Consider the following 13,420-nt stretch of genomic DNA (forward strand, 5'->3'; position numbering starts at 1 on the left):
ACGTGAACTCGGTCTGATTTAATTTCATTGCTTTTTAGAATTAATGTCGAAACGGTGAAAACGCACGCCGACGTAATTGATTGAAAAACACGAATTTCGCGTATGCTTTTCCTTTTTCTTTTTCTCCGCAATTTTTTTGTCCATCGATCATTCACCCATCGATCATCGTATTGTCGCCGCGTTACTTGGCTTCTCCGAGCTTCGTTCAGTGACTTATCCGAAGAAAAAAAATAATAATAGCTAATCATTACGATATAGAAGACGCGGAGCAGGCGTGTGTACCATACTTTTCAAGTACGAAGCAGACTGATACATCGATTCCTACGCATCTAGTTTCTTCGGTCGCTTTCATTGAATTAGCAATCCACCGGAAACGGAACGGACTATCGCAATATCGTCACGCCGATATTGACGATTATGCTACTGTATGCCCGGATAATTACAGATTATAGCTTCGTTCGATAAAAAAACTTCGTTTGTGGAGATTTCATTCGCGTGAGCGTGCGCAACACCGGCGCGACCACTCGCCGACTTTCCGGACAAATTCGCGGGAAAGGGGGGGGGGGGAGAAGAGGAAGAAAAGAACAGAGAAAACACAAACCGCCCATTGTAATTCGCGTGAACGGGACGCGGTCGCGGCAAAAATTCTGTTTCGTACTGATTTTGTACAAAAGGAGAAAAAAAAGTGAACAAACAGTGGATGCCATTAAACGTTTAAGAGGCTTTATAAATCTCTGTAAGAAGTGCGTAAATGCTTGTGATCGATTTTATATCTTAATTATCTATGCTATGTGTTCGATCTCTTTCTTCGCGCGTGAACCTCGAACACTCGCGAAGATACATTTTCAGCGAGCATGCACATGCATATGCATGAAACAACTGTGAATTAGTAAATAATTACATCTGTGCCCTGCGCGTGAGAGAGAGTGAGAGAAGAAAAGAGAAAGTGAGAGAAAGAGAGAGAGAGAGAGAATGAGGGGATGAAAGGGAGAAAAAAAGAGAGAAAAAGTAAGGGAAAGAAAGAGAGAGTGCCATTATTTTTCGCGAAACGTGTGTAAGATTTGGCGTGTAAACTCCGTGTGAAAGAGAAACATTTCAATTTAGTCATGGCACGTCGGAAGAAGAGGTTTGCAAGAACGAGAGAAAATCTAAAAGCAAGATAGAGAGTATTCGATAATTTTCAGGCATCTTCGCGCAATTTACGTCATAGTTTAGGCGCGCTCTTGCGATTCAATTATGCGAACACGCAAGATCAATAAAAATCGCCGCACGAATTCTTAGTCCTTTTTTCTTCATCTTTTGTTTCTTTTCAACGACTCCTGCATTAATTCTTCGCAAAGTGAGCTGCCTATGTGACGTTCTTCGAATTCATTGTTGTCGAAAGGTACTCCTTGGATAATACCGATATAAAATTAAAGAAATTGGAAGACGCCGTGAGCTTCGTGCGGCCACTTCGCGTATATTTTTGTCTCCGATTTCGCTGCGAAAAGTCGCAGACACAGCTGCGCGAACGCAGAGAAAGAGAGAGATAAAGAAAGAGGGGGGCGTTTTTCTCGAGTGCCGGCCGAAGTCGCGCGAGATTCTCAGTGACGATGGCACACGGCCCTCTTATCACGATTCTCACTGTATAATTGACCAAGCGTAATATGTCTTGCTTTGCAATTTGAAGAAAAAGAAAAAGAAAAAAACACGATTGTCTCTCATTCGCAACTCGCGTCTCCGCTCTCTGATATTATACGACTATTTCTATAAATGCGACTATTTCTAAGCGCGGAGTTTGATACGCGTGATGAGATTATATATCGAGATGCCATCGAAAAAAAAAAAATACACACACAGTCCGTCGTTAAGTGAAATTATGACGTAAGACTTAGCTTAGAGAATACGAGGAGAATATGAAGAGAATGCGGGTGCTAATTACGAAGTGGTATCGTTAATTTACAGACGAGTCGTGTAGAGAGAGACGTCACCAAAACGACACCTGATTGTTCACGATAAATCTTAGGTAATACATAACCTCGTAATTTCCTCGTAATCGGGCGACCGTACGAACTTTAGGGGGGAGGGGGCGAAATCGAGGGAATTGTATAGATTGAAAACGGTATCTTATCATATCTATAAACATGCTTATATTAGAAACGTATACAGCAAAGAGAAAGAGAAGCTTTTTTACTCGTGAGAAAACAAAGACAAAATGTAGAGTTCTATCCGGTGATGCAGAGAGAGAGAGAGCGAACGAACGAACGAACGATCGAACGAGCGAGCGAGCGAGCGAGCGAGAGAAAGAGAGAGAGAGAGGGAGAGAGAGATATATGTAAAAAAAAACATTACTGTATAAGCTGATTTCTAAGTACATATTTTGCAAGTGCACGGACTTATCAAGATCGTGGGACAATGACGACGTAAATACACAAGTATAATTCTGTATTAGTTAATTGATAAAATATACAAGACTACTACGTAACTCTTTCAGTTTGTGATGCGCCGTTTTACAGGCGGCGACGGTACAAGATCCTTCGCGAAATTAATTCGACTCTGGCCTCTTCGCGCGTCTGGTCTTCTCGTGCGCGCGCGTCTCTGACGATCGAAATGTCCTCGAGGCAAATTCAAGTCGCGCAGGAATAACCACCATTGACGAGATCGCGAGTTACACTTCGGAACTGAAGGCAGTGAGAGAGAAAGAGAGAGAGGGAAGACGTAGAAATTTGTACAACGAAACCAAATTCGCGCGCGAAGGTCGCGGAGCGATCGTGACAAAATTAATCGGTAATAACGCAACTAGCAGTTACTTCTCCCTCCCTGGATCGAGACAAGTCGTGCTAGCCGATCACGGAAGAATTCGCCGGGAGTAGAGCGGTAGAGCAATTCGATCATTAGGCAACACCTATCGTCCAACAGTGATACAACGCGACGGCAAATCGTCATTGCTGGCGCGTGCGACGATTGAATCCCCGGTCTCGTCGTGAGAAGCAGAAGCGCGAAGAGCACGCTCGGTCGATTTCTATTCTTGCCATGCCCATTTGTACATAGGCATGCTCAATTCTAGGATCGAACAACGCGCATCGTGAATCACATAATACATAATACTAAACTACGAATCGAACAAATTATTATCCGACTTTGTACCTATATATTATTAATTAACGCAATGAAAGAGAGATCGGGGTGAGACCCCGACGACTATTATTATCAATTCGAAATAGTAGAAGCCAAAAAAGAAGACGAGCAGATTGGGAGGCGTGCAATTGAGAATGGAAAAATGAAGGATCCATAGAAAATGAGACAGACTAGGGAGAAACGAAGGAGGGAGAGAGTGAAAGGGGAAAAGAGAAGAGAGAGATCATTAACATGGATAAAAATGCCTGAGAGCCAAGGGGTACACTTTTGTCAAATTTAGAAAGCCAATTTAGGTTTACGACTACGATAGGGTGTGCGTGCGCATGCGTGTGTGTATGAGAATAGGAGGGTGAAAATGCGTGAGAGCAAGTGTGTGCGTGAGCGAGCAAGCGAGAAGAAACGAGAAGAGCAAAAATCGTGAGAGAGAGAGAGAGAGAGAGAGAGAGAGAGAGAGAGAGAGAGCGCAAGTGAGAATCGAGATGTAAAAGTGAATTATCGACTATTCTCGTAGAAATGAAATCCAACGTAGCTTAGGCGATCTTGTAATCTTGTATCGTAAGCTCACGAGCGACTCGTATTCCGATGTACACACACGTACTTCATATTTGGACGAAAAGCTATCGTTAGACCCGCATCGTTTCGCCGATCGACCGGCCAATCGACTGATTGATCGATCGGTCGCCGCGAGTCCGCGCTAATTAACCGGGCGTCCTAATTAGATTCTCTCTCCTCTAGCGCCCTTTTCGAATGCACGAGACTCTCAGCTAAAGTAGTGTTTCGCTTTCCTCGAACATTGTTCGATATCTTGTAGAGCGAGTCACGAGTCGGTCGTAAGATCGCGAGCAGTTTACGATCTTAATATATTATACGACAAAAAAAAAGGAGAGAGAACGAGAAAGAGAGAGAAACGAAGGGGAAGAAGAAAATAATAACGATGATAAATGAAGAAGAACAAGAAGTTCTCGCTGTCCAAACGCGCCCGTCGCTCAAAGACGCGACGGGTCTCGAAATAATTTATCAATGGTAAACGTCCGAATTTATTTCTTGGAAATATAAGAATGAGAGGGAGAGAGAGAAAGAGACAGAAAGCGCGGGCGTGAGAGAGAAAAGCTTAGAGCGTAAAGGAGAGAGTAAGGATGAGTGTGTATGCAAGAGAAAAAGAAAAAATGACAGAGAGAGAGAGAGAGAGAAAGAGAGCGAATGTGAGAAAAAAAGAAAGAGAAAGAGTGCATATTTCTAGGATGCGTACCTTTTTGTTCGTCGAACGAAAGGCAGAAGAAAAGACAAGAATATATGAGAAGAGTCGAGAGAATTTAAAAGAAAAAAAAAATACGTTTAGACGACGTTCCCGCGGAACCTCGGCCGAGAACTCCGTTCGAACGTTTGTTTCTCCTCGCTTGTAATACACCGTCGAAGAAACCCAATTAAATAAAACATTCGCGGCTGCAGATTACATCGATCTTCGTCGTACGGTATGTGTGTGCGTGTATGTTTGAATGTTATATCCATATATTTTGTTTTTCTTTATGAAAATTACATATAATTGATATAATACGTGTTTCTCCCTCTGCGCACGCGACGAGCCGCGGCTCGCTGTAAAAGCTATCGCCTCACTTACGGAGTTCGCGGCAGGAGATCGCGAGACGATTAATATAAAGCGTTAGTGACTGTATCCCTTATATATCTGATAAAAGATACCCCTATGCCAGTGATGGCATGTGACAATAAAGTGATTCAATAATCTCGCCGAGTTTCCATCATCCCCTTCGCAGTGAAATGGTTTTATTTTTTCTTACTTTTTAACGAAAAATAGTAAATTCACATAAATCTACAAGCTGTAAATTCTGCGAAAATGGTGAAAATAGAACGACTCGAGAAGTATTCTTCAGCTTAAGGTCTTTAATTTGCAAATATATCATCGAATAATACCTTTATTGATTTTTATAGCGCTGTACAAATATAAATCGAGATCGGCCAAATGCTTAAAATTTCTGTCGAAATTTGTCGAGTCGCATTGCGTAAACGAAAGATCTTTCGCAAATGGCATTTGTATCGTTCGAATATACGGTCCTTATCCTTTAATTTGCTCCTGCATATTGCAGTGCGATTGTTCTTCAACGAGTAATTCAACGACGAAATAAAAGTGGTCCTTTCGGTTTTAAGGGGATCCTGTTCGGTTTTATCGCAAATTTGTTAATATGTTCGTTACTGGCTGGACAAAATTAAAAATCTTCTTGCACAATTATAATATTAATGTAGACGAACTATAAATACCGGCTAAGGAATGTTTATATTAAATCGAGTACGAGTTATTAGGGTCGAAAAATGCAATAGGCACAATCATCTAGTAACTTCATGATTTATGATTCACTTATTGGCGGAGGTCATAGTAGGACGCTTTTTTTTTTATTGCAAGTGAAGGGTGTACAAAAAGGAGTATAGAAGCTTAGTCTATCCGACCCGTGAGCGCTATAGTATTACAATTTGTCTGTGTGGATTACATAATTTTGGGGTCGATGAATAAACAAATTTTATTAGTGTTCTTATGAATTAAATGTTTGAGTGTATGATTGATGGGGGTTGTGTACGCCAGGGGGGGAGATGGTGTAATAAACGATAAAACGGGAGAAAAAATAAGGAGGAAAGAAAGTACGATTGCGCATCCGTTGTCGCTTACTTTAACGCATGTGTTTGTCGAGAGTCACCTAAGAAGGAAAGGAAAAAGGAGAAAAGGATAATTCCATATGGAGTAACTTGTGGGGGTTTTGGTGACTCGTGAGTTGCGAGTTGAACAATCTTCGTCAGGTATAAAATAAAAGGAAAAATGCATATAAAAAAGAAGAGAGTAAGAGAGTGACTTGAAGAGAGGGGGGAGCGCATACTTAGATTATAATATAAATCGCACGCGACTTGTATGTCTTGGTTACGAATGTAGATGGATACGGCAGAGTGGAGGTAGTTTATAGTCTTAAGATGTTTCAAATTTAGACCCAGTGGAACGCCTGCAATTGAACGCACAAGAAAGGGTTATATGAATATGTTAATTCCGTTTATAAATTGGCCTAACAGGGTATAGCTTTTCAGATCTTTGGTCGCTAGAAAGGAGTGGACCGGCCAAGGTAGAGTACGAAAGGTGGTCATAGTAGGACGCCACACTCGCTAAGTATAGTGGTGGCTCGTAGCGGAGATTTTTCGAAACTAAATCCAACTAATCCGGCGTTTAACCGAGACTCGAACCATTCTAGAATTAGACATAGATCATCGGAAATATAACAGGGAATAATTTAGTATAATATTTATATTTAATATCACAATTGAGAATGCAATATTTGCATCGATTTCTTGATAAGAAATGTTTATATATATATATATAAACTACAAAATCGCTCCAAGCTTTGATGATCGATGTCTATCCGGGAAAAAAAAGCATTTCATGTATGAAACTTGCCCATATATGACTATATACAATCATATATGTCTATAACGGAAAAATACTACTGTTTATAAATTACATGCAAATACAATCGAAGTAAATGCTTCTGGCTACTTGTGCTTCTGACAGCGTGTGATATCGACATTTAATTAAATAACATAACATAATTTTTTTTCGTATAGACATATATGATCGTATATATAACCATATATATGGGCAAAATTCATATATAATTTTATATAATTATATATAATTATATATAATCATTTTTTCCGGGTAAAAAATCTCGAATACTTGAATTAATTTTTTTTTTAAATAGAACAACTGATCAGAAATTTTTTTTATTTGCAACTTGTATGACTCATCGGCATAAACTCGGAACCTGAATTTTGATAAGGACATATTTTTAGGAACATTCTCAATCTCCAATAGATCGTGACATCAAGCGATATAATGCCAAATGAATTGAACGCGATGCATCGGTGCGGTCGTAAAGTAATCACCGGGTTGAGAAAAGGCCAAATAACCGCGGTAACTTGAGAAAGAAGATCGTTAGTGTGACATCTTCGTTAATTAGAACTTTAAGCGTGATGAGATCACGGCGAGTACGACGACGACATTTAATTACACGAATCCAGGTTGACGCGGAGAGATTCGTGGCGTTTCTCACCGAATCTCAAACACCCGTACGGGCGTTTCACAATGTCGGATTACATAGAAGAGAACTCGGAATGTAACGGTGCATCTTCCTTTATTGCATTTTACATAGCATACATATATACACAATGCACATATTATATACAGATCCATTGACGTTCATTTTTTTTAGCGGAAATTGAATAGATAGCCATCGCTCATGGCTACCTTTTAATTTCCGACGTTAAATATCTCAACAATTAATCTTAAAATTGAGTTTCCGCCGGAGAGAAGTCTGTCGCGCGAGATTGAACAAACGATCGGATTTCGGATTTCAACTTATATTTCGCCATTTAAATAATTTCGCAGCTCGGTTTGGATAACGAAACGTGCTGACACGCACTTCGACGCTCGAGCACCTCCTTTTTTTCACTTGTAACAAGACAAACGATCATCGTGAGAGTTACAACATTTCGAAGAGAAGAAAAGTCCGCTAAAATGCGAACATAAGTGAGTGGAAAATACATATATCACTTCCCGCTGCGCAACGAGAGATAATGATCCCCACAAATTATATTCTCATTCAGTTTTATCCGCGCATATTCGTGTAGTTTAACGGCTAATCCCGCGTGAGAGGCACGAGAAGTCGTACCGATTGCCACATGAAGGACGAGTAAGAGCAAGAGAAAGAGGTGAAACATGGGCGAGAGATACGCAGGATGTCCCAGGACCTTCGCAGCGACTTTCGTTCTCACGATATGAATCCTTCCAGTCGCGATTCATCTGCGAATCTCGAATCACTCGAGACGATCGAACTACCGCGTAAACAAGCGACGAATAAATTAACCCTTCGTGCCACGAATTTTTGTATCGGACCGATTTTTTTTAAACTTAGTACCCACGGGTTTTTGAGATCGCTGATTACGAATCAGAAGTCAGAATTTGTAAATTTAATTTTCTTTGCTTTTGGTCTGGCCATATTGGTTCTGTCATCTTTATTTTAAAAAATTTGAAATAAAAAGCACAAATTTTTACTGTTTACAGCAATTTGTTTACAGCAATTACGCAAATAATAATTTACAATTGCCTATTTGTTTACACTTGCTCATGTACTGGGGACTCTAGGGAAAACAAAAAAACCGGTACTTAAAGTCAAGAAATTCATCGAGATAATTAAAAACTGAGTGAGAAAAGGTGGGACTCTGGAAGTCCCACTGTGCCGCAAAGGGTTAATACGACGAATGCGGTGAGCGAATAATGACGAGCGAGCGCGAGTTCCGACGTCGACGGCAGCCGAATTCGTCGACGACGACGGTCGTCCTTGAAGGGAAGCTGAAATCGAGGTGCGTACAAAGCCCCACCAGAGGAATAATAACTGCTCGTAAAACGCCGCAGAAATGAAACGTCGTTGCCTTCTACAGCTGGCTCTTTCTACATCCGACATCGGCGTGTGAAACCACAACAAGCAAAGGGACCGGTGCAACGAGAGCCTGGGAGTGCCTTTTTAATGTCACGGAAGGAGTTACCTTTAAGTATCGTCGATGTCGAATCACATCGTTAGATTGGGAGAGAGTCCGATAATAAGAGAGCCGGAGACAAAGACGCGCGCGGCATTCCTCGATCGGATTTTTTTTCCATCCACCGGGCGCCCGGCAAGGATGGAGGGAGGGAGGGAGGGAAGGAAAGGGGCGATCATCGGGAGATCGAACCGATTGCGGTGCTCTTCGGGGGCAGCGAGGAGAATGCTTGCGAACGACGAAGACGCCGACGACGACGGTGCGCTGTGCGGCAACAATTACCATCTCGTCCCCTCGACAACCGCAAGCTAACGATTAAATTACAATCGGTGTAATCCTAATTATACGTTCTCCATGCCTAACATAATTCATGAGCGTTAGTATTAATTGCGTATACTCAGCGATCATGGTCGTACGTGCGCGCACGTGCGAGAGGAAAACGCGGAAAAACGCGATTACACGCCCGGTTGCAGGCAGAAGCGGATAAATTTGCAAGATATAAATGTAAATGCGAAAAATTGCGAATGTAAAAATTTCTGTTTACCGACGACGACAGTGAGCGAGAGCTGCGAAATGAATTGAGAGACCGGTTGTGAGGTACCGCAACGATATCGCGAAGGAAACGAGGGAGAGACGAAGAAAAGAAAGGGGAAAAAACGAAGGGGGAAAAGGACCTTTTTGTCAAACGAGAATTGGATTTTTCTTTCGAGGGGCGGAAAAAGCTTTCTTAAAAAAAAAGGGAGGGGGGGGGAAATAGATGTAACGAGCGAAATAGCAGGAGGAAATTGCGAAACTCCCGAATTTGCTTTCGAGATAAACGCTTAATTCGGGAATAATCACTTAGGGTCATTTAGATCCCAATTAAAAGTCGCTGTTATTAACAAAATATAGCATATTATTGATTGTTTTGATTAAAACCGTTTATTAAAAGTTTATTAAAAGTATTTAAAAAACGGAATATAAGCGCAGTAAGTGTTCGTGATCGTTTATGTGAGAAAAAACAGTAAGGTGACTATTCCCGGGTTAATTAACCTGCCGTCGCGATCGAAAGGGTTGCGCGGCGCGTCCTCCGCTCCTTCGGCGTTGAGGCGGATTACCCGAGGATCGTATCGGAACGAGGGCGAGGAGAGGGTTCAGTCCGTGCCTGTGTTCTAACCTTCCTCTTCGTTGACCTTACCCAGCCGCTCATCATTCCACACGCTTGCACACACATAAACACATATATACACGAAACACAACGCACGGAGCTCGCGTACCGACCGAACGATTTGCATAAGACCGGGGTATCGAGCGAGCGCGAGGTCGAATCGCGCGTATAGATATGTACACGTGCATTTGCTTCGACAGCACTAAAGTCTCAGCATTAGCTGGGCACGACCCAGGTAATGCACGCGCGCATGTCCCGCGCTCACCGACGGAGTCGAGTCCGAGAGAGTCTTCTCTCTCATCCGCGTCTTACAAAGATCAAATTAGCCTGAGATTCTCCTTTTGCACGTTCGCGCGCTTACAAGGCGGCTGCCGGTGTTCGAAGTCGTCCCTCTCTCTCTCTCTCTCTTTCCATCTCTTTTTGCTCCGGATAGAAAGAAAGTCCAGGCGAAAACCTTGAGAGTAGGAATTGTTAACCTCACGACCAATTGTAGTCATTTTCGGTGTCGGACATATTTCTTTGTTGACTCAACGAGAAGATAACAACTTGCGTGTAAAGTTACCATCGAATGGAACTCGAGGGCGAAAATAGGCGAGAATAATTGATGGAACTGAAACCGTTTCTGGTACTGTCGATACATTTATGTCTGAAATGGATATTCTTGTATCAATTCGTTCTAGGATATATTCACGAACAATTTGAGATATATTAAAACATGTGACTGTGGTATCAATGCATATCGATTATACATTGAGTTTAATACTTGTTTAATTATAATTAATAATTTATCAGACATAAAATTAATATAGAAATAATTATATTTACGGTTAACACTATGCCATCCGGCGACATCACGTTGGTGTCGTGCGAAAACTATCGCGCAAAGGCCGGCGACACCACGTTGGTGTCGTGCGCAAAACATCGCGCAAAAGCCGGCGACACCACGTTGGTGTCGTGCGCAAAACTATCGCGCAAAGGCCGGCGACAGCACTGTGGTGCCGTTTGTGTTTTGATTGTGTACTGTTTGTGTTCTGTTTAAGCAACAATAAGTTACAGAGATAAGCGTGTTTTTTATTTTTATAAGTACTTGTGCCCTTTGATAATGGCAGACGAAAGCTACTACATCGCGTGCTTCCGATCATGATTCGATCGACAGACTTTCCGGTCAGCTAAAGCAACACCAGCTAATACAAATTTCCGAAACCGACAAACGAAAACGAAGAAAGTGCCATGTATGTTCCAAAAACAAAAAAAGAAGGACAATAAATTTAATGTGCAAGTCTTGTGGAGACGCGTTACACCTCGGAGATTGTTTTGCTTCATATCATCTAAAAGAGAAATACTAAGTACCCAATAAAATATTAATAAATAAATAAATATATATAATACAAAAAAATGTTACATTTATTTATATATATCCTCGAAATTTCATGAAAATAGCGGGACAGGATTGAAAACTAATGAGAACTGATGATTTATGATCTTCCGAAAACCTCGAAAAACCGCCGGCGACAAGCGAAATGATCAGTTCTACCGGCGCCAGACAAAAGAATCCCGATTAGACGTGCGGACGGCATAGTGTTAATAATGATGAAAAACGATTAATAAGAATGAAAGGATATTAGTTGTGATGGACCCAGGATTTTTTCGGCATTTTTATCTTAATTTTTATTATAACATTTTCATCAATGTTAGAAGATCAGCGTACGGCTGACATTGAGACTATATTGCAAATCGTATAACAGTAAGTTGTTCGTCTTGTTGATATCTTTATGACTAGTAATTGTATTGAATTGATGCTACGTGAAATGCCAATAAATTTATCCTACCAATGGCAATTTATTTCGATACCAATTTGATAACATGATGCTTGGGAATTGATGCATGATATTGAATCAATCATTTAATCGGCCCCATCACTAGGCGAGAACATACCAAGAAAAGAAATCGTTAATCTCATTGCAGACTATAGTGATTTTCGGTGGCAGATATATTTCCTGTTGTTGTTCTAATGAAACGATATTAGTGGCACTGCGCAGTTATCATCAGCAACACTGTAATAGAGTTCACTACAAAAACGGATCTCCTGGCTGATATAATTATATTTCACTGTGCAAACTAAAAAATCGTAAATACCAAACCTTTTCCTTCAATGCGAATATGCAAATAATAAACTATGCCGCAAAATAAATAAGCAAAGATTGAATCGTGTGATAATTAATTTCGGATTCTTTGAATAAAACGAAACGATAGCATTTCATTCATATTATTGCACAAAATTATAACAACATAAAAATAATAATCATTCCACTTTGTCTGAAAAATTCGAAATTACTCATTACAACAGAGAGATAAGCGTTCTGATCCGTAATTAATAAAGACCGAACGCGATTTCGCTGTTCCGTTCCTCGCCTTCGCCGAGGGGGATACCATGTCGATTGACACTCTCGGCACCTGTGAACGGCGCCACAGAACATCTGGGTGTTCCAGCGGCCTAAACACAATGGTCCCCGCTGTCAGAAGCGGTCGTTAGTCGGGCTGCCGACTTCGTCGAGCAGTTTCCCCATACGCGCCGCTGTTGAGAAAGACCGACGGCTTCGGCTGCTCGGCGCGGGATTGCACCAAACGCCTGTCACAATCGGCGATATCTCTATAACGGGTCGCGGATGCGTATCGTAACGGAGGCGTTCAGATTCAGATTAGGCGGCCGCGACTCGGGGAGAAAGCACGGCTACTCGTATTTGCGGTAGCTCCTTCGCGATCTTGTAACGACGCTTCGCGACGTTGCGCGCACGCTGGCGCAATGCGCGACTACGCGCAACGCGTCGTGCGATGAAATTCTGCGTTTTGACAGAATATGTCGCGAGGAGAATTCCAAGCGACTCGAGTACTCGTCCGAACAGTCAAAAGGTTTGTTCTTTTCAGCTGCATTGCAACTGAGACGAAGATAGGACAAGCGAGTACAGCAGAAATTCTCACGAGTGCAAGAATACAAAAGAAGGTTAATACATAGTGCAGTGATCAGTATAAATATAAATAAACAAATATATAACTTAAAGCAATGACATTAAAAATTAATGTAATATAAAAAGCAATATATTAAAAGATATATTATAAAATTACGTAATTATATAAAATTTATTATACAATTTATTATAAGATTATATAATATGTACAATGTATTATAAAATTATACTATGAAAGATATATTATAAGAAAATTTCTCATTAAACATGATGCTTTATATAAAATATTATAAAACACTGGACAAATATATTTTAAACATAAAATATTATAAAGCACAAAATATAATAATAAATATAATAAGATAATTATTTGACTAATATTTCTACTGATTTCCAATAATATTTAATACCGTTGCTTTAGATTATAACTTCGTTCTTTTTCCTTTCAATACTAGTTTATATCTTATCTCACTTAAACAGAAAAATGGAACTTAGTGTAGCTGAAAAGGACAGATTCATAGCTGTTATATTGAATTGCACTGTTGTACTAACTCGACACCTAGGACAGCTAGTGTAATGAACTATTGCATTGAGTATAGTGGCG

Source organism: Dinoponera quadriceps, unplaced genomic scaffold (assembly GCF_001313825.1).
Source record: "Dinoponera quadriceps isolate SergipeBrazil2010 unplaced genomic scaffold, ASM131382v1 scaffold1441, whole genome shotgun sequence".
Classification (NCBI taxonomy): Eukaryota; Metazoa; Arthropoda; class Insecta; order Hymenoptera; family Formicidae; genus Dinoponera; species Dinoponera quadriceps.